Source organism: Phacochoerus africanus, chromosome 8 (assembly GCF_016906955.1).
Source record: "Phacochoerus africanus isolate WHEZ1 chromosome 8, ROS_Pafr_v1, whole genome shotgun sequence".
NCBI classification, from domain to species: domain Eukaryota; kingdom Metazoa; phylum Chordata; class Mammalia; order Artiodactyla; family Suidae; genus Phacochoerus; species Phacochoerus africanus.
Window position 1 is genome coordinate 139,531,049 of NC_062551.1, and position 20,773 is coordinate 139,551,821.

A 20,773-nucleotide genomic window follows, 5' to 3' on the forward strand; every position below is an offset into this window, starting at 1 on the left:
AGAAGTTGAAACATAAAACTAATTTAAAAATTGATAAATTTATAAGACATTGTTACTTTTTTACTGAGTTAAAAAAAACAGAGCTGTGAGTAAATTTAATTATATGGAAATTCAGGCAGGAAGTGGAAAATTGAATTAGAAACTTTCAGAAAAAAACAAGTACAGATGTTTCTTTTCTTTAAAAATCAACTATTTCTACTGCAATCTGATGCAACCATGGCTTCCTCTAACTTTTCTCCTTTTTTTTTTTCTTTAACAAAGAAGTGTATTTGCTCCCTAAACAGAAAAATCCAGTGAGCTATACATCTGATATATACCTGATATTCTTGTACTACCTCTTTTTCACTGTTCCTTCTCATCTCCAAAAGAGCAATAAGGACAGGGTAGGAGTGACAGCATTTAGTTTTTCATGAAATATAATTATTAAAAGAGATTAATCCTGGAAATCATGCTCTTAGATGGTAGTCCTTAACATTTAAACATCAGGAAATGAAATATCCCACTATTAAACACAAACATAATCAACCTATATAAATATTGAAATTACTCACACTGTGAGGCCTCGAGTATACACCATTCTCTGTCTTCATCTCTTGAGAATGAATGATGGCTACGTTTGAACCACCAGAAGGATTCTTTTTTTTTTTTTTTATCACAGCTGAAGCCATTTTATAATGTAGACATTCCTTTTTCCTACTTTAAGTAATGAAAGTTCATTCTTCAGAATATGTTCAACAACTAAAACATTCTCATGGTCTGTCACTTTGTAATTTATACTGACTCCGCCTTCTGCTATCATGCGATACCCTCAGAAGTCATCTGGAATGGCATTTGCTTTGCAGCACACACCTAGAACACTTGCTCCTGGATCAAGAACTAATTCAGAAAATGAAGCTTCTTTTTAAAAAACTCCTTTAACTCTTGATTAGACATGACCTCCAGTGCGTCTTTGCTGCTGCAATAAAGGGATTGTGTAGACCTTTTATCAGAGCCCAGCCCTTCTTGTCCATGAACACGCTTTGCAACTTCTGCCGCAAGCCCTTTCTGAGGGCCCTGCTTTTCTGGCGCTTTGAGGCTGCATTTTGTGGTCAAACTCTGGAAGGGGCAGACAAGTCAAGAGCTTCTTTCTACCAAACCATCTGACCACTTGACAAAATAAATTGATACAATTCAAATGGAGATGTCTTATCTTTTGTCTAGCCAAACAGCACTGCCAGCAGACTTTCCCAGTTTTGCTCCACTGTAAATAAAGGAACAGAGATGCCAAATACACCTTCTCCTGTCAACTTGTGGATGAACTCCTATCCGGAAGCTATCATGCCCAGCTGCAGATCCACCCATCTATACCCGACATCCATAACGCGGAAACGTAGTAGAAATCATAGGCCTGAAGCACCTGGTATAAAACTCGGCAAAACATGCCTCTGAGGCTCTAAAGCCGAGTCTGCACACTCTGCCCGCTCAGGGCCTGTGCTAAAATGGCTGCCCGCTGCCGCTAAGGAAATCCACCAGGTGCTGCTGCTTCTGGTACCACGCTGAGTTGTCCACCACTGTGAAGCTGCCCCAGGTCCTCCTGTTATCGAAGAGCTGCTAGCGTTCAGCCTCCAGGGCCTTGAGCTCCCGTTGAAGGGCGTGTCCGCTGCTTTGCACCCGCTGTGCGTCCAGCTCAAACAGCTCCAGGGTACAGCCGGTCTGTCTCCGTGCAAAGCACAGCAGCACCTCCTCTCAGGCCAGCACTTTGCGGCCCGCTTGCCGGAAGTAAAACTGGCCCAGCAGCGCTTGCAGATGCTGCGCAGCCGCAGTCAGCTACGGGGAAAACCCCCTAATGGATGGTTTGGGGGAAGTTGCCCGTCAAGCTGAGGTCGAAGAGCTCTGGAAGCATTGTCTTCGTTTCTCTCTTGGGAAAGAATTCCTTGGACAGACCCCACCCCCACCCCCCCCCTACACACACACACGCTTTCTGCTCCACCAGCAACCCCTGAACGCCCCAGGGGGCTTCACGCAGCCCCACGGGCAAGACTCTGGACTGGCCTGAGGTAGCAACAACCTACCAGGGAAATGCACCGCAGTGTGGGCGCTGCCATCTTGGCGGCCACACGCGGGACTCAATTTCTATTTTTATATCCTTTTGGGGCACCTTGAAAATAAACCATTTTAAGGTAGGAGAGCAGTTCCCACTGTGGCACAGTGGGCTAATGATCCAATTTGTTTCTGTGGCGTGGTCAGTTTGATCCCCAGCCCAATGCAGTGGGTTAAGGATACTGGAATGTCCCAGCTTTGTGTAGATTCAGTCCCTGGCCCGGGGAACTTCCATGTGATGACGGTACAGCGGAAAAAGAAAAAAAAGCTTGCCTATCAGAATGATTTGAAGGCCTATTTCTAGTGTGAAGCAATTTTTTCTGCATTTCCCCAAAGTCCTAGGGAATGCCTGGAGAACTGGTTATTGTGCCAGCTACACAGAGCACGTATTTTATTTGGGTATCTAGTTCTAGAGGTTGGGCAACCACCTAACCTCCCGTCATCCTCATCCTAGGGATTTATGTGGATGTTAGCACCAATAGGTATGAAATAAAGAATGCTTAATTATAAAATAAACATTTAAAGATTCCCAAGAGAATGGGCTCAACTTTGGTCCTGGAATGATATCAGGAACATCACAAGGAAAGGATGACTGGTTTTAATTATGGGTAGGAGGTGGGGAAAGAATGAAAACTCCGTGCGCAGACTGAGATATGCCCGGTTTGAACTTCCCGCCATCACCAAGGGAGGAAGCAGGCAACTTTCCAACAACTTTCTTCAGCTGTGAAGTAAAAGGTGAAGGGGAAAGAAGGAGCTTGAAAGATGTTGGTGGTCAAACATCAAAACTGAAGTCTTTGTCTTTATTACAGTAAATGAAACTAATTCTGTTTTTAAGGTTTTTAAAGAATGAGATTAATGATCTCATTGATAGATATTTTGATAGGAATTAAGCATTACAGTATGACAGCAATGCCCCTACACAGTTTTCACAATGTGTGTGTTAAACTAACTTCACCTACACTGGTTTATTTAATCCTTGTTATAATTATGTCATGACCATATTATATAGCTTAGAAAATCAAAGCTCAGAAATATGTGATAACAAAGTCACAGGGAAGAACCAAGATGTTAACTCAAAGGGATTGATGTGCAAATCCTGTATACATTTACTTGCTCCAGTTGCCCGTAGAACCATCTTGATTGAGTTCAAGACATATATTTTCTCTTTTCAATTTAGGACATCTGAAGCCTCTTAATGTCTTCTACATTTTGGGGAAAGGGAACAGGTAAATTCGGTACTTCTTTTTAGTCCTTAATGCCACACTCTGACCAAAGTCCTAAGGAAGCTGAAGTTCGTCTATACATATTTCTCAGAAGCAAAATCCTTTCACGACCTACCTTATTCAGTATCCCACGGATTTTTAAATGTTATGTAACTAGCCTATTTGCACCACATTATGGTGCACACTATATTCTGCACCATTGCAAATCATACTTCTCATGCTATGTGATATTCATATTTGATTTCATAATTCTAATTTATGAACACATTTCTTACCTTTGTTTCCATACCTGAGAGGTTTCTTAATGTGTAATTCCACTGAGCAAATACCCACTGATTCTGTGTGCTCTTACAGTGTCATTAACATACAGTATACACAAACTTTTCAACTCTTCTCTGAACTGTACTAAAAATAAGTGCAGAGCAGTTATTGTAATTATAGGGTAAATATAACAAATTGATATAATTATAATTAAAACCCAGGAAAATGGTGAGCACTTTGAAATATTAAAAAATTAATTCAAGATCTTTTCTTGTGGTTAAAAATTCTCCCTCCTTGGAAAAGCCAAATAGTAACCAAGAACTTAGAGGCAGAAAATCAAAAGCGACAAGACAACTTTTCTTTCTAGGGCAGGAAGAATGATACTGCAGCCAAATTTGAGACCTATGAGTGATCACTAGGTCCACATGAAAATGTACTTAAAATGACTCTTTTCATGCTGAGGTTTTCCTAATACTATACCTTGAAAAAGAGATTTGAAAGAAATGTTCTGATAAGAAAAGCAAGGGTAAAATCACACATTCATGTATAATTTTGCCTCATTATCATTGAGTTTCCTGTGAAATAGTTGTTGGGCCTACTTATCTGGACAATTGTCTCAATTCTCTCAATTCTCACTTTTGCATTTAAAGAAAGATATTACATCCAGTCTCATTTTTCCAAGGATTTTTTTCCTAGGTAGCTTTGCTTTATGTTTTCGTGTAATTAGCATAGTGAAAAAAAAAAAAACACACACACACACACACACTGGACTTTTTCTTCTCTTCTCTGAGACTTCTTTTTGGTGCATAATTTTTCTATGTTTATTTTGGTTTTTCTGGAGTGAGAGAGAGACTGATAAAAATGCTTGATGGGTAGTTAGTATTTTATTTGACAGTGGTACATGAAACCTTCCTAAAGCTAAGTTTTATCAGTATGGAGATGATTGCAGACCACTAATCTTTTCAGAAGACTTAGTTAAAGATTAATGTAAAGAGTATGTTATGACTAGTAACTACAGATTGTCTACTGTAACAGAGTTCCAGCATTCAGTAAATGAATGTCTATGATTAAAAGGTATCTTGTCAAAAATAGCCTCAAATAGAGATCTTAAAAGACAAAGAGTAAGAAAGGAAGGAATGAGCAAAACGAAGAAGATGAGGGCAAAACAATAGTAAACAATGGGGAGAAATGTACACAGATATGGGGAAACTTGAAACGTATTTCTAATAGATAATGAGATTTGGACATAGATAAATGATGGCTATGATGAGCTTTTATTGCACATTATTGTGCATAATTAAATATGATGAATATGATGAAGATTTGTTTCCTCCTTGTCCTCAGGGTCTCCCCTTGTCTTCTATGAAGAGGCTGAAATAAATGGTGATCCATAATTTTTTTTAAAAAAAGCATTCTCATTAGTCCACAACAAAATGTGAAGTTTTCCAGGAGGCTCATAACCCTGATTTATCATGACTACTACAGACTTTGTATTTAGTGTACACACCTGTGGAACAATTTTTTTTTAAATTTTTAATATTTATAATGTGCTGTCATGGCAAGCTCCACAGCAGGCATCTCTGATCATAATGAGCTGAGCTGGGAAGACTTGGTGGAAGACTTTCTTTCACAGGACATTACATTTGTTGGTTTGTTTTAATGTTTCCCCTCAGTGTCTGCTTGGTTTTATATGTTTTTCCAAATCCAAAGAGTTGTGTTCCATAAATTCTTTCTACCAGAGGGTATGAGAAAAGGTGTTAGATATATAGGACTAGCATATATAGTGCCCAGGAAGAAATCTGCACATATCATAACTATGAAGGCTGATGATCAGTCATTGGCTATAAACCTTTATTTCATTCCCTGAAGGCCTGAAGAACCCAGGCATAATATTTAGGATTCTTCAATAACCTTTCATATTGGCATAGGGTTTAGTGATGTTTGTGGCTGTGAATGCTACTCCTCTCATTTAATAATCTATTCTTTCCTAAAAAAACTGAAAGAAAGTATGAAGAATAATGAGGAAAGAAGTTAAAGGGAATAATGAGTAAATGGGAGAAGAGTAAGAAAGAACAAATGAAAAGGAAAATTATATAGCCTAATGAGTCCTTTAGCAATTCAGTCAACAGTTACAATAACCATAGGATATAAGAACTATTATTTTTATAATATAGATGAGAAGTTGTGTTGAGAGGCTAAATATTTAATTTTTCTCATAGTGACATGAATTATAAAACAGTAGGAAAGGTCCCAGCAATCAAGCTTTTTATAAAAAAAAATACATGGACCTTTCCACTTTATCTCATAGTAGATCATGGAAGCCCACAGTGAGTGTGAGTCAAGAGCCAGCAACTGCCTCAGGAATCCCTCTGTAGTCCTCATGCAAAAGAATGTCTCTTCCATATTTTGGGATCAACGGTATATGTATCCAACTTAGGAGGTAGTAAAAGGGACTAGGACATGTTCTGGAAGTTTCTGTATAGAGTTCAGCAGAATTATTGTTTAACATCAGTTATCTTATAATTGATTTTTACTCTGTTTTGAGTTTAAAACTAAAGTTATTATGTAATACAAATGGAAAATACCTCAATAATACACGAAATGAAATAAACCTTTAGCTCAGGCCTATCCTTTACATACGAAAAGAAAACTTTGCAAATTGAGAAGAAAACAATTCTCATTTTTAAATTTTTTTTCTGTACTATTCCTAAATTAAGTTGCTTAAAATAATTTTGAAGGACCAAAATTATTCTGAATAAACATTTTGCCAGAAATTATTTACATTCTTCACTTTCTTCCTTTAATTTTGAAAGCAACCTGTAAGAAAACTTAGTCTTGTCCAAATAATCACATAATTTACTTCACTGTTTCTGTAGTTCCAAGTTTAGACTGTTTTATTTAATCTGTAGTTCACTGTCTCAAATTATCTCAAAGTCAGGCTTCATGCTTTAGAAGAACAGAGCAATTGTGGATGGTTTTCCTAGCAACACTCTACTGTCTTTTTGGAGCTACAGAATTTACTAAGGAAGACAGACAATCCCTCTGAGTCCAGAGGTAAAATAAAAATAAAAACAAAAATAAGTTATGAAAACAAAATCTGAGAATACAGAAGTTAGAGTGGTAGCACAAATTAATTTCCAAGATCTACCAACATTCTGTTACAGATGGATAAAGGACAACATAGAGGGCTAAAAAAAAGAATGAACGGTGAAAGCATTATCATGGAGATTGAGAACCATGCAGTAGAGTTGGAAACAGCCAAATACATATAGTTGTGTAGTTCAACTTACAGAATGTGCAAGTGAAAGATAAAAATTACCAAAGAAGAATAAGAAGATAAGAAAGAAAGAGCACAAAGAAAAGTATAGAAACTAATAATTACTTTTAGTGAAAACTACATAGCCCTGGTAGGAACTAAATACCATATAGTAGCAGTAGGAGTTCATAAATTCTCTTGCATTAGCATATAAAGATCCCAGACACTAGCACAAAAAAGCACCTAGAGGCATACTAGGACTGCAGAAGTAAGATAATATTATAGCTAGTGTAAACGAAAGAATATGTACTAACTCTGTTATGGGAAAATTGATGGTTCAAACTGAATATATATGTTTATAACAATATTTTTATAAATCCTGATTATAATTAATCATTATTATGCAATATTAATCTAAGCAAACCTAAAAATGAAAACAGAAATATGTTTTTACCTAAGAAACAAAATAAAAGCAATTATATAAAAAAAGCATCTAAATCCATAGATGCTTACCTACTTCTAGTCACGGAACACAGATGAAGAACCACTGATTGGGTCCCCTGAGCTCAAGTCTACCACAGGCAGGACAGTAAAGAAACTCACAATAGCATCTCAAGAGGCATCACTGAGGAAATGACAAGACCACTGGCCACTGCGATAAGAAAATGAGAACTCATCTCAGATTTTTTCACAAGCTAGCTGTGACACAGGGGGCTATTCCTTCATTCTCTGATTCTCTGTTTCTTGAAGAACAGAAGAGAGTGTTACAATTTTTATAAAAGTTGATTTTTATTACAGGCAAGAACATATCAAAATAAAAGTGATTTTAATTATCCTAAGCTAAATACACAAAGCCACATTTTGCTAGAGAGGCTTAAAAATTTTACCCCAGGACAAATAGCAATAGGATGCTGCAACTTTTAAAAGACTAGTGGTAACTCATTTTAAAGGATGCTTAGTTGCTTTTGCCTTTGAAGCTCCTATGCCAACTTATTTTCTCCATATTTTACATAATGTTTAAATGAATCAAAAATATTATAAAATGAATTTTTTTTTGGCAGTGCCCATGGCATGTGGAAGTTCCTGGGCCAGGTATCGGACCAGACCACAACAGTGACACCAGATCCTTAACCTGCTGAACCACCAGGGAATTCCAAAAAATAGATTTTTAATACCTGTATGTAAGACATAAATATGATCATGAAATTCTCCCACTCTCATCTTTATCATGATTTCCAGTTAAAGTTCCAAATCCTTCCCAAGACCTACCAGGCCTCCTTAACATTGTCCAAGACTACCCCTCTGATATCACTTCATGCCCTCTTCCCCTTACTTCCTGTGTTGTCACATTACTCTCCTTTTCTTCCCCAAACAGGAACCTATATTGTTGTTTATGGGATTTTGCACTAATGTACTGCTTAGCTCTTCTTCCATCATATCTAACAGGAATTTTTTTTTCAGTCCATACAATCTCTGTGGGTGCTATGAATGCCATAAAACCTGGCATCCATACTATGTCTATAGTCAATAAAAATTAGCAATTAAAACTTCCTTGGTAGAATTTTTTAATTTATTATTAATGGTAAAATACAAAGCTGGAAAATTGAGGATCTCATGTTACGTAATTATCTGTTGCTCAGAATGGAAACTATGATGATTTTTATTAAAAAGAAGCCCTTGTAAATTACAAATATTAGAAGCTTCTGTCATTTTCCCATCTGTGAGTATATTAGATGATCTGATATATAGTAATGGGGGAAAAGAAGCCAGATTTATTTTTCTTTCTTATTGTCGTTTTTGTTGATTTTTGTCCTTTTGAACACACATTGCTTGAGGTAGTTCAGAGTTGTATGTTGGACTTGGGGCCTGCCCACAAATCCATTTTCCGGAGCTTTTCCAATCTGAAGCAGAGAAGTTGAGAGAAAGAGGCAGATGGAGAGTAAGATATAGTAGAATAGGAACAGATAGGAGAACAGGTCAAATAGAGATGAATATTTAAATTCCTGTCAAAGTTAGAGATCATGGGGACACTGTGGAGGACAATATATGGGTTCTGCAAATATTCAGGATTACCAAGGATTTTCCAATTGCAGAAAAAAGTTTGTTAATATATATTTATAAATTACTATATAATTATTATATAGTAATAATAATATATAGATAATGTTAGTACTACATTTGTATTATATATACATAAAATAAATAATAGTTTGCAAATGACATTCTTAGTTTAAAAAACTGTCAGTTCTGTATATCTTTTATGTAATTATGAAAAACAAATATTAGCATAAATATGTAAATGTTATACTAATGGCATAAAAAAGTACATTTACTATACTTTCTTTAGAAATCAGAGCTCTCACACCGCTGAATCCAAATGGCTTACAGACTCATTCTCTGTTTTGGTAGTGTAAAAGTCATCTGAAGCAAAAGAAAGATTTGCTGAAAATTTTGAATTTTTGAAACTGAGCTCCTAATTATCTTAAATACTTAAATATTTTTTTATTCTGATTGCTTCTGTAAGAACACATGCTTTATGAACTCTCTGGCAAACTTACCAAACACAGATTTTTTTAAATAAGGTGTAGTTTCAAAGCTATGTATGAGTTCATGTGTGCATATATGTGTGTTTATTCTCAAATTGTTATTTGTTTCTCTGTGAATCTTGGGGAAAACATCATTTTTTACTGTAAAATATCTTTCTCAAATTCTTCAACCTATGATACCTTATACATGTCCAATTCAGTGCTTTAAAAACTGAAGTTTCACTCTTATTCTAATATACTTTTCTGAGACAGTTGATTAAGAGGTTTGGACTGTCAGCTAGAACTCATTAGATGCCTGTGGCCATAGTCTAAAGCCATGGTTCCATAATAAAAAATATCAGCCGTGTTTCCAGCACAGATGGTTGTAGAAATTGACATTTTAACATGGCAATAAGATTACCACTCAATGGGTTGCCAGTTTCTACATTCTCCAAAGTGTATGATTATATCCAGTATATCCTATTTAAAACATGAATAACTAAAAACTGATTAAAATTATACCTATTTCATTCACTCTTTTCTTCTAAATCTCAACATGGTCAGTTATACAAGCATCCAGTATACTGTAGGTATTACATTAGGTATTGATAATACCAGGATGAATAAAAAAAAAACCCATTTATGTGGCCCATAAAAAACTTGGGTCTTAAAAATATAATAAAACATAGAAAGATATAAACAATGACGACAATTAAGTGTTACATTAGCATGAAAGAGCACAGAGGAAGGAGTGCCCAGTTATGGCTAGGAGAGGAAGTACTATAGATTTCTTCAGTTACGAAAGACTCTTTTTATTAAATTTAATCTAATTTCCCATAAATACGTGCCTTTCCAGTGATGAGCTCCAATAGTTTGCTCAGACTTGAAACTGTAACTTCCGTTTTCTACACACACACACACACACACACACACACACACACACTCACACACTCACTGCCTGAATCCCTCCTAACCTCTCTTTCTCTCCCTTTTTCTTTTCATCCTAGGATGATTGGTCCAGTTCTTGAAGGTACTTTTCTGCTATAGATTATTTCACACTCTAGCTCTTACTATTTCTAAGTAGCTCACCAAAGAGTTCAAAAAGTCATGCTCTCTAACTTTAAATAGTTCTTGCCTAAAGAAGGAAACATACATATGGATACACAAATACAGTAGATGTAAGGGAAGTACTATTTTGGCAATATGCAGAGTCCTGTTGTAGTCTAAAGGCTAGACTGAGTGGCTCTATGGGGAGATGTAGGCTGGAGGAGATGGCATTTAAGACGAATGTTGGACAGGTATGGAAAAATGGCAACTTGTGCCTCATCGATGTGCTACATACTAACAGACCGAAATACATTGAACATCAAATATTGCTGTTACTACACTGTACACTGCCCCCTTCCTACCCCTTACAGTGGTTGGCCTCTGTTTAAGTAGATCCAAACTTCCAAAATCTCAACTATTGTCCTCTACAGTACATTTTGCTGAAGTTCCAACCTCACTCATGTCAATTGCTCAAACTATCACTGGTATCAGCCTCATTTTATTTTTTAGCTCCTCTCTCTGGTTAGGTATAGACACAAATTTAAAGAGTTAACAATCATTAGGAAGCAAATAAAAATACTTACTCATAACTTCAGTGAAAATCTTGAGGAGAAGATTCTTTTAGTGTAGCCATGGAGGTTAATTGAGCTCAAAATAGAATTTATGTCCACTGTCTCCTTTGTTCTCTCCAGTATCATGGGTTCTGAAAGATCACTGTGTTGCCAGAATGTTTTGCCTCCAGGTTTTGGAATGTGATTTCGTTTTTTTCAATGGAAGACTTTTACACAAGTTCTGAAAGGCGAAAAGGGAAGCAGAAATCATCAATCTTTCTGCAGCAGTGACAAGCAGCCACATGGGCTTCCACAGATTTTTTTTTTTTTTTTTGTGACTAGAGTTCCTTTGCAAATTTGCCTTGGTGCTGCAAACAACTGTATAGGTGGGATTTCTTATAGTTCTTGATCTGGGCAGCAATGGAAAATAATGTGGCAAAAGTAGCTTACTGGTGTCCTGAGAGCTAGTGATGAGTGGCAAAACTGACAGCTTACAGCATCTTCACTCTGACTTTTATTTCTCCATCTTAGTTTTGTAAGCATCTCTTTTTCTGATCAGATATTATCCTGTTCGAAATGTCTAGAAGGGATTATATTTCCCTTTGTAAACCCTGAGTATGTTATTACAACACTGTCTAAAAGTGAATTCACCTCTATTTTAGTTACAGTATACAAATTCACTTTAATAAAAATATTCAGAATTTCATTAAGGCAACTTCTGTAGATATATGGAATACGTCATGTGCAAATGTTTATTTATATTTGGGGTCATTTATAAATAGATAAAAATGTTATATTGATGGCTTAAGTATCATTTCTACATTGATCCAACCATGATTTCTGTTATAGACCTCTATTTTTCAATTATTATCTAGTAACTCCCCCATGAAATGACAAAACACCTCAAGCTCATATGGCCCAAACTGAACGCAATGATTGCCACCTATGTACACACTTGTATAAGTCCAAACTCTGGGCTTTATCATCTTAATTACTGAGAGCCAAGCATTTAGATCTGGATGTCTGTTTAGGTTTAAGATACACCTGTGCACACATATACCCCCCGCCCCCCACACCCACTGAAAAACTCATGTGCAGAATTGCATATTTAATGGAAAGTTGCCTCTTTCAAAATCACAAGTGAAATAGACATTAATTTCTGTTGTTTATCTATCATGCATGGAAAGTAAATACAGTAAATGCTAAGAAGAAAAAGATAATTGGTTAGCCCCTCCTTTCTTTTCTAGTTTTCTCTGGAGAAGGCAACAAAAGTTCCATGGTTTTCTTACACTGACTTAAATCTACCTAGAACAAAATGACCTCTTACTCAGGACATAACCTCATGGACACTTGGCATAGCCTCTCAGTGATAATAAAATTCACTGGCTTCTCTAGTTTAGGTATCATCACAGCTTTTAATAAACTTTATTATGCTGTTTCTTAATTCACCAGCCTTATTCCTCTTTCTTACTCAACAAGAACAAGAATCTCCTGTTCTCTCTCATCCCTCATTCTGGAGCTTTCCCTTCCCTTTCTCTAGGTTTTTCTGGTGAGGGACTTTGCTGTGGAAGATAAGCACCCATGCTCTGGAGTGAAACACCTGGTTTCAAATTCCAGCTCTGTCAACTCCTGATTTTGCAGAATTTGCTTAACCATACTGTTCAGTTGCCTCCCTTGTCAGACGGAAAATGATAGCACCTACACATATGGTCGCTATAAAGACCAAATGATACAAAACATTCACAAAAGAAAACATACAAGAAAAGTTATCTATTGTTGAGACAGCTATAATACTTGCAAATTTAATTTTTGTTTTCAAAAAATACTGTTAGATATACTATTTATCTAATGATGCATGAAAATACATATGAACTAAAATCTTAAAACTTAAAGTAACAAACATTTCATTATTTTCATATATTTCTGTTAGTTATGAATTGACCAAGAGTATAACATAGAGGACTTTTCTCTCCCTCAAAATATCTGCAGACTCAACTGGAAATACTCAAAGGCTGAAGATGGGTCAGTAGTAAGAACTGGACTCATTACATGTCTGATAGCTGATGATGGCTGTTCACTGCAGTGTTGGCTGCCACTATCAACCAGAAAATTTGTGTATAATTGCTTGGGCTTTCTATAAAATGGTGACTGGTTACAAACATGAGAGTTGCAAGAAAACAAAGCAGAAGTGGAGAGAATTAAAAAAAAAAAAACTTGCATTGAAACTGTATAGTATCTATTAGCTGTTGAGGTAGTTTTAAAGTCCTGCCCATATTTAAGAAGAGATGAAATCAACCCTAAATCCATTGAATTACATTATCTCTGACCTATAAACTATTAGATAATGTTAGAGATAAGAGGCATCGCTTTCTTACATATCACTTTTACAGATAAGTTTAGCATTTCACTGTCATATGATGTCTATGATTTTGTTGCAGTAATAGCACTCAGCAGTGGCCGTCACTAGTTCCTTTCCTATGTCAATGACCACCCATTAATTCCTTTCTATATTTGTGTCGATGGAAAGGTAGATTCTCCTCTTCAATCTTGTTTTATCCTGTCACTGCTTACCAAATAGAATGTGGCAGATATGATATCCTGGGACTTCTGAATCCAGGCTGTATGCCAACTGGTAGCTCCCTCTCCCTTCCTCTTAAAATTATTTGCAATTAAGCAAGAGACCTGAGCTATCCGGATTTTAGCCCTAGCTGACATTACATATAGCAGACAGACCACCAACTGGACCTCCCTTAGTCAACTGACAGAACAATGAGAGGTAGAGAATGGTTCTTGTTTTAAGTCACTAAAAGGTTTAAATTATGGCAGCTAGCACGTCTGATATTCATGGGCTATGCTAGCAGGCTAGAAATTCAAGTAAGTTGACATTGTACACAGCCTTGAGTCTGAAATCTGCAGAGCAGTCCAGCAGGCTAGAATCTCAGGTAGGTTTTATATGTTGCAAACTTTAGGCAGAATTGCTTTTTCTTTAGGAAATCTAAGTCTTAAGACCTTAACTGGGTGAAGCTAACCCGCATTACAGATGGTAATCTTCTTTATTCAAAATTTACTGATTTGGAGTTCCCGTCGTGGCGTAGTGGTTAACGAATCCGACTAGGAACCATGAGGTTGCGGGTTCGATCCCATCCCTTGCTCAGCAGGTTAAGGATCCGGCGTTGCTGTGAGCTGTGGTGTAGGTTGCAGACGTGGCTCGGATCCCGTGTTGCTGTGGCTCTGGCGTAGGCCAGTGGCTACAGCTCCGATTGGACCCCTAGCCTGGGAACCTCCATATGCTGCGGGAGCAGCCCAAGAAATAGCAAAAAGACAAACCCCCCCCCCAAAAAAAACAAAACAAACAAACAAAAAAACCCCAAATTTACTGATTTAAGGAGTTCCCTGGTGGCTCAGTGATCTAGCGTTGTCCCTGCCATGGCTTTGGTTACAGCTGTGGTATGCATATTGATCCTTGGCCGGGGAACTTCCTCATGCCATGAGCATGGCCTAAAAAAAAGTCTAGTATTTAAATGTTAATCACATTTAAAGAATACCTTCACAGTAGCATCTAGACTGGTTTGACCAAACAACTGGCACCATAGTCTAGCCAAGTTGACATGTTAAATTAATCATCATGGTTCAAAAAAATATACCTAATGAAATTGATACTTTGGTAATAGATTTCCAGATCAAATAATGAAACAGTCAACTGGTTTCACTTAGCAATATGTAAGTTATAGATAGGAGAGTTGAACTACGAAAGGGACTATTCTGTATTCAGGACACAGAGAAATATTTCTCACCAAGGATATACTAAGATGGAAAGTTAAACTACGTCTCATTAACAGTTTCTCCAGCCCACAAGATAGTTTCAAAAAATAAGTTAATTAATGGTTTATTTAAAACTTGGGGTCAAAGATAAAATCTTATTCCAAAGCTTTTCCTGTAAATGGTAGCCTCAGATATAGGAGCAGATCAACGATATGCCAGTAAGAACCGTTGTTGAAATCTTGGAAATATTTAACAGTTTGCCTTATAGAGCCTCTCTTCCAGACAGAAATACTTCTAAGGATTCTATGATTATTTTTCTATAGCACCCTGTGTCAGTCTAAAATAGAAAGAGGGTACTCTCTCAAATACACTTCTGATTGAGATTTTTGTCTAAGTAGACTTATTATAATTTAGTATCCTTTTTTTCATATGCCTGTTGGCTATCTGTTTGTTTTCTTGGTTCCTGGGGGGGATAGGGAAAGAAGCGGGAGGTATGGGCATTTCGGGGGTTGGGGGATGCAAGCTGTTATATCTGGAATGGATGGGCAATGGGATCCTACTGTACAGCATAGGGAAATGTGTGTGATTGGGACACTTCTTTCATCAACAGAACTTGAAACACTGTAAACCAATATATTTTATTTTATTTTATTTTATTTTATTTTATTTTATTTTATTTTATTTTATTTTATTTTATTTTATTATTATTTTGCTTTTTAGGATTGCATCTGTGGCATATGGAGGTTCCCAGGCTAGGGGTCAAATCAGGGCTGCAGCGGCTGGCCTAAACCACAGCCACGGCAACATGGGATGCCCAGCCGCTTCTCTGACCTACCCCGTAGTTCACAGCAAAACTGGATGCCCCACCCTCTGAATAAAGCCAGGAATCAAACCTGCCCCCTTGTGGATACTAGTCATATTCATTTCCACAGCACCAAAACAGGAACTCCTCAAATATATTTTAATAATAATAAAAAATTAATATTCAGGAAGATATCAAGAATTTTTAAAGAATTATATCATCTCTGACTAAAAGGAACGTTGTTCATTATAACAGGAGGTCACTGGATCGCAATCACCCTATCAGCAGACAGAGAAAGCTACTCATTGGCAAACAGATCATTTCTAGTGGGAAATAAAGAGTGAATCAGTGGGAAGAGTCAAAATTCCAGAGGAAATGAGTTCTCACTGTGCTGCAATGGGATTGGTGGCCCCAGAATACAGGCATCCACAGGACTCAGGCTCGATCCCCAGCTCCTGTGTATGTTGCAACTGTGGCTTGGATCTGATTCCTGGACTGGGAATTCCATAAGCCACAGGGTGGCCAAAAATTAAAAAAAAAAATTCCAGAGGGAAGTGTTAACAGCCATTGAGAACTATTCCTGGGAAGAAGTGAATCCCAAGCAAAGAACAATTCCTGCCTCTGGAGTTGGAGGAAATAGTAGTCTGTGCCCAGTTTGATTTCAAAATTTCTATGTACCATTAACTATATTGTGTCTTCTGTCTTCCCTCTTTGTGAACTGGCATGTCCACTGTGATTATGCTTTATCACCACTATAAAGTGGATATGTTCAAGGGAAGATAACTTGTCTCTGCAAATGGGAAAATGCATTTGAGAAGTTGCCTCCATAGTGCTACATCTGAGAAGCTCCATCCATATTTGCTGATAATATCCTGTACGGTGAGCCAATGATTTAATTAATATCATATTTGAGTATGTTCTGCATACAAGAGGCATGTGGCTATTGCTGCCAGAGGGTGATATAGTTGGTCTCTTACTATAAATTCCTCCCCTCCGTGCATGAAAACCCACATTCAGGAAATGGAGATTGTTTCTTCTCCTCTTGAATATGGCCTGACTCTGTGACTGCTTTGGCTAGCAGAATATGACAGAAGTCTAATTCTGGAATTCCTCTAAGACTCCAAATGCCTATGATATGTGCTCAAGCCACATTGAATAGTGGCATGAAGACTATAGTAGGTTTCCAATTTGTTAATTTTTAAAAATGCCATGATGAAATAGCCAATGCCAAAGGTCTCTGTAAGTAAGACTTCTGTTTTGCTTCTATAGTCCATTCAGGTAACCATGATCACCTTGTCTTTGATCAACAAGTACTGCCACTTGGCCTCTGCCACTCTAGGATTCTTTCATTCTCACAGCATTTAGGGATCCCACTTCAAATGTAGATGTTACCACTAATTTTTGTCTTAAAAGAAGGATCACCACAAAGAGCTTTAGTGATAATGAGTCTTCTCTCACAAGCGTATTTATTCTCATAGTCTAGGTAAAAAATGTGTTCTTGACCTTTCCAAGGAGTGTGAGCAGGTCTTCCATGATAAAACACTTTAAGATTCCACTCTCGCTAAGTCTTTGGTTATGTTTTTCTACAGTATATTAATGAATTTCTGGCATTTCAACATTATTTCGCTGTTAAAATTAATTTGCCATTAAAATTGTACTAAAATAACTTTGCAGAGCAGTGGGATGGTTTGCATCTTTTTTTTCCACGACCTTGACTATGTGGAATAAGATACAGAATTACAGTTTCTTACGTAAAGGATAGAGTGAGTTCAGATGTTAAACCGTTTAGTTTGAAAACTTACAATTTATAATGATAATTATTATTAAATAATAGATATTTATAAAACAGGCTTAGGTATTTTATGATTATTGGTCTAGTTCTTTTGGAAATTTATACTTGAGATTTAAAGACTACAATTTAACTGTGACATGTTGCTAAAATTAAAGATTATATTAAATACAAACTCTAGAGCTGAAAGGCAATAACCTTGGAGACAGAAAATAGATTGAACAGTTATTTGGCCCCTACAATGTGCTTGGTACTATTCACAATTAGTTATTATGTTTTCTGTTTTCATTTCTGTGGTAGAGAGAATCTGTGAAACAGGTATTACTAGCCCCATTTTAACACTGAAGAAACAGACACAGAAGACTGACTTGCTCCAAGTTCCAGTAAGTGTAGAACAGGAATTCAACTTGTGCCCAAAGACAGAGTAAGTGTGGATCAAGTATTCAAACCCAGCTAACTAGAGGCTGCAGAAATCATACACACGTCAAAAATGCTTCTTAGTACAATTGTATGAAAAAAGCTGAGCTAAGATTCTATATACTCTATAGAGCCAAGCTGAGAGAGGGCCTGCTTGGTTTTGCTTGTTCATTGTGTTCTTGTTTTGGCATTTCAGATGAAGGATTCAGTTTCTTGTGTGGCCTTGGTGCTTTGAGCCTGTGTGCTCCCACATTAAATTGATACAATTTCTTTGCTAATATAACTGAAGCTATGTAGAGTTCTGTGGACTCAACTGAAAAAGTATATGTTATTTCAACCCAGCAGATATAAACTATCATGAATTAAAGACTTGGCATACTCACTAAATACTAATAAATACTACATAAATCCAAACTATAGCTTTTGAGGCTGGGGAATATGTGTTATCCATCTTTTTATTAGTTTCTAAAATTCTGTGCTTTATCCACAATAGGTGCTCAATAAATCTATTGAATGGTGAAATATCTTACACTGAACTAAATAAAACTGTCTTTGTATTTATCACTATGTATTACTATCTTTTCCCCCCACTTTCCTATTGATTCTATTTATACCAACCACATTTATCATTTTTTCCCAAGCTGTTTCCAAAATCTAACTCCGTGTACATATAGATATATTTCTTTATAAATGTTATCTATACATTATACATTCAACTTTCTCCAAATCTTCCATCTTCCACAGGCATCCTCCTATTGTCAGCCTTGTTGGCTTTGGTGTAATTATACCTTTCTATGATTAATGCCTTAGCTATTTTACAGGCTTTTTAAATTTTTTTATTTTTTTTTGATGAGACCAATTCACATTCTTTTTTTTTTTTTCCCCCCACTGTACAGCAAGGGGGTCAGGTTATCCTTACATGTATACATTACAATTACATTTTTTCCCCCACCCTTTCTTCTGTTGCAACATGAGTATCTAGACAAAGTTCTCAATGCTATTCAGCAGGATCTCCTTGTAAATCTAGTCTAAGTTGTGTCTGATAAGCCCAAGCTCCCGATCCCTCCCACTCCCTCCCCCTCCCATCAGGCAGCCACAAGTCTCTTCTCCAAGTCCATGATTTTCTTTTCTGAGGAGATGTTCATTTGTGCTGGATATTAGATTCCAGTTATGAGTGATATCATATGGTCTTTGTTTTTGTCTTTCTGGCTCATTTCACTCAGGATGAGATTCTCTAGCTCCATCCATGTTGCTGCAAATGGCATTATGTCATTCTTTTCTATGGCTGAGTAGTATTCCATTGTGTATATATACCACCTCTGCCGAATCCAATCATCTGTCGATGGGCATTGGGGTTGTTTCCATGTCTTGGCTATTGTGAATACTGCTGCAATGAACATGCAGGTGCACGTGTCTCTTTTAAGTAGAGTTTTGTCCGGATAGATGCCCAAGAGTGGGATTGCAGGGTCATATGGAAGTTCTATGTATAGATTTCTAAGGTATCTCCAAACTGTTCTCCATAGTGGCTATTTTACAGGCTTTTTTTTAAATCTGCATATGTATTTCTAAATCTGCTTTTTCATTCTGCCTGAGACATAGTTCTTAACATTTATTACCATTTCTTTTTTGTTTGTTTGTTTGTTTTTGTGTGTGTGTAATCCAAATGATCTCTTTAGTCTTTGGAGCACCTGTTATTTCTCCCTTCAAATGACAATGTATATTGTCTCCTCCTGCCTGGCAAAGTCTAGCCTTCCCATAAAAAAAATCCTCCTGATTTTTAGTAGGGTTCTACCTACCTCATTCTGCCTATTGCTGCTTCAGTTGTATTAATCTCTATTTCCTGGCCTTGAAGACATAACTTCCTTCCCCTTTCTTCCTCCCTCCCTCCCTTCCTTCCTTCTTCCCACCCTTCCTTTCTTTATTTTCTCCAAGGAGACAAATAAAGGACAGATAGATTTTCTCAAACTGCTTAGGTTTTGTTTTATTGTTGCTACTGGTGTTTTTGTTTAGGAGATACTCTCAGCTCTTAACTGTTAACTTTCTCCTCTTTACTTACATAAATTGTGATATAACATTTTCAAGTCCATGGCATGTTAAACACTAAGTGACCAAAACACAGTACACACATGTATACATATCATTTACCATATCCACCTTGTTTTGTTTTCACAGGGTGGTCACCTATCGGCTTTACGAGGAAGCAAAATAGGAGTGAATTTTAACTCAAATAGTTTATAACTGAACGTCTACACTTAGATACATATAGCGGGCACCTTTATGGGGTATCAGAAAAATTGCAAGAACAAACAAAAAGCCTGGGTTCTTCTAATGCTAATTAACTGCTCTCTCTTTTTTTTCTTATTGTCCCTTAATTCCTTTCCAAAAAGAGAAGAAACAAAAGAACTGCCACAGTGATGAGTTAGTATTTTTGAGATAAAAAATGCATGAGATAGCAGGATCAATTCTGCCTCCTGCCGATCCTAAATTATACCATTTCAAATTGGGAAAAGGAGAAGAGAGAGTGTTTGGGTTTATTGATGATTATTGATGTTAAAAAAAAATCCAAAGAGAGAATATCTAAAATAGACCTCCTGTTCCTAGTGCTAATACAAAATTAAAGTGTATAAAACCATTTTTTTTCTTAGTATTATGTCAGTCATTTCTATTTCCATCAGGTTTTATTTTGGTTTTCTGATCCCCTGCCTGTAACTCCTAACAGAAGTGCAGTGTGTAAAATTGACTGTGAGTTTATGATTCTAGTTTTCCTTATCACACTTATTTTCAGTATCATCTCTGTCTACCTTTGGTTTCACTTTCCCTTACTTTCATTCAATAAACACAACTTACTTCTTGTCTTAGCTGCCCTCTCCTTGATCATTTTTCTTTCTAACTCCCTATCATACTCCTATCTAAACTATGAGTTCAATGGTAATCATCTTTCTTCTATAAATTCCCACCTACCAAAATGTATAACTTTTTCATACCAAAAAAAAAAAAACCCCTGCAATAGTGGCAAAAAGTTTACGAGCATAGAGGATTCTCCACAAGTTCAGAAATAGCC

At 36.7% G+C, this 20,773-nt stretch overlaps 1 pseudogene; it reads right to left on the bottom strand.

Annotated features, from left to right (window-relative positions):
- Positions 1 to 652: 652 nt before the first annotated feature.
- LOC125133383 (tyrosine--tRNA ligase, mitochondrial-like) overlaps positions 653 to 20,773 on the bottom strand; it is a 34,125-nt pseudogene continuing 14,004 nt past the window's right edge.